The sequence below is a fragment of the Miscanthus floridulus genome, chromosome 7 (genome assembly GCF_019320115.1).
Source record: "Miscanthus floridulus cultivar M001 chromosome 7, ASM1932011v1, whole genome shotgun sequence".
In the NCBI taxonomy this organism is placed as follows: Eukaryota; Viridiplantae; Streptophyta; class Magnoliopsida; order Poales; family Poaceae; genus Miscanthus; species Miscanthus floridulus.
In genome coordinates, this window is record NC_089586.1 from 96304219 (window position 1) to 96306941 (window position 2723).

Here is a 2723-nt window from a genome sequence, read left to right on the forward strand (position 1 = left end):
CTGGACTCGGGCGTTGCCGATGAGGTTGGAGGTGTTATTGTCGATGCCGATGAAGGGAGGCTTGAAGACTACTGCCGATAAGACAGGGAGTATGCCGATGAAGGAAGACTTGAAGACTACTGCCGATGAAACAGGGAGTATGCCGATGAAGGAAGACTTGAAGACTACTGCTGATGAAATAGGGAGTATGCCGATGGGAAGGAGGACAGTGAGATTTCCATCGTAATTGAGGCGGACAGGGAAATAGATAGGAGTTGATTTCCTTTTCTGTATTTGTTAGGTTATGATTCATGTAAGAGTCACGTGTTTCCTTAGATATGGGATTGGTGTCCTAGTTGTGTTTGGTTGTGTCTCTTTAGATCAGGGTATAAATATGGAGTAAGGGGCAATGTAATAGGGAGATATCAATCAATATCAAAACCAACTTTTACTCCTATTTGCATCTACTTACTTTTCGGCGACTTCGTCAATTTGCATATTTTTCCTTTTTACGAGTTCTCATTGATTCGGCGAGCTGCATCGCTTCAGTGCGACCTTCGGCGATTCTCGAGTTCCGCGTGAGCACCTCTTGGCCGTGACTTCCGGGCGTATCGCTGTTGTCAGGACCAAAGTGTTCGTATCTTCATCCTTGTCGATTGGCAGGTCAAATCGACTGGCACGCTTTGGATATCGATTCGGGTATTAGCCCTTTGTATTTGCAGATCTACTTTTGCATCAACAGCTAATCTCGTGCTTGTACGAAAGAAGGGCGGGAAATGGAGGATGTGTTTCCTTTGCCTCGCATAGACCAAATAGTCGACTCTACCTTGGGGTGCGAAACCCTCTACTTCCTTGATGCGTACTCTGGCTACCATCAAATCACGATGAAAGAATCCATCCAGCTCGTGACATCTTTCATCACCCCCTTTGGATCGTTCTGCTATGTCTCAATGTCATTCGATCTGAAAAACACTGGGGCCACATACTAGCGCTGTATGCTCAAATGCTCCGGGGACCTCATCGGGCCTACATTGACGACATCGTGGTTACAACCAAGTGAGCTGACCATCTCGTTGCCGATCTTGGGCAAACCTTTGTGAAACACTAAGCGAATGGCATCAAACTCAATCTCGAAAAATATGTTTTCGGGGTCCCGAGGGGCATGCTGCTCGGCTTCATCGTCTCCGAGCGTGGCATCAAAGCCAACCTGGAGATGATTTCTGCCATCACAAGGATGGGCCCGATTCAGAACATAAAGGGGGTTCAGCGAATCACAGGGTGCCTCGCCGCCCTTAGTCGATTCATCTCACGCCTCGGCAAACGAGGTCTCCCCTTTTATCAACTCAGAAAGAAAGTTGACCGCTTCGAGTGGACGTCCGAGGCCCAGGATGCACTTGACATGGTCAAACTAGTTCTAACAAGGCCCCCGATCCTAGTTCCTCCAAGCGACGGAGAATCCCTCCTGCTATACATAGCGGCCACCATGTAGGTGGTCAGCGCCACTAAAAGGTCCTAATATGGCTAGAGGGGGGTGAATAGCCTATTTAAAAATCTACAAATCAACTAGAGCAATTTGATTAGTATGACAAATAGCGTAATGCAAACTTGCTCTAGCTCTACAAGGGTTGCAAGCCACCTATCCGACACTTCTAGTTGCAATGTTAAATAAGGCACACAAACTTACTAGTCTAAAGAGCTCAACTAGATGAATGTAAATAACAAAGCAAGCTCTCAATTCTAATTACACTAAAGAGCTTGTATCAACTAGTTTGCAAGAATGTAAACAAGCAAGTAGGGTGATTATACCGCCGTGTAGGGGATGAACCAATCACAAGATGAAGATCAAGCCAATCACCGGGAGAATGCAAATGACAAGAGACAACTAATTTTTCTCCCAAGGTTCACGTGTTTGCCAACATGCTAGTCTCTGTTGTGTCAACCAACACTTGGTGGTTCGGCGGCTAAGAGGTGTTTCACAAACCTCGTCCATATGATAGGACACCACAAGAACCGACCCACAAGTGAGGTAACTCAATGACACGAGCAATTTACTAAAGTTACCTTTCGGCACTCCGCCGGGGAAGGTACAACTCCCCTCACAATCACCGAAGGCGGCCACAAACAATCATCGACTCGTGCCGATCCTCCACCGCTGCTCCAACCGTCTAGGTGGTGGCAACCACCAAGAGAAACAAGCGAAATCCGCAGCGCAACACGAATACCAAGTGCCACTAGATGCAATCACTCAAGCAATGCACTTGGATTCTCTCCCAATCTCACAATGATGATGAATCAATGATGGAGATGAGTGGGAGGACTTTGGCTAAGCTCACAAGGTTGCTATGTCAATGAAAATGTGCAAGAATTGCTCCCTTGAGCCGGCCATGGGGCTATAAATAGAGCCCCAATCAAATAGAGCCATTATACCCCTTCACTGGGCAAAACGCGCTCTAACCGGACGCTCCGGTCATACTGACCGGACGCTAGCCCTCAGCGTCTGGTCGCCTGATGGACGCCATGTGTCACCAGCTTCAAACGATGTTCGTCAGATTTCAACGGCTACGAAGCTGACCGGACGCTTCGGTAAAACTGATCGGACACTGAAGCCCCAGCGTTCGGTCATTTCCAGTAAGCTCCCCAAGGCGTAATTCTTCGACCGGACACGTCCGGTCCACCTTGACCGGACATAGACCAGTGTCCGGTGCTCAACCCTAGCCACTGTGCCGTCTGACAGCTCGACCGGA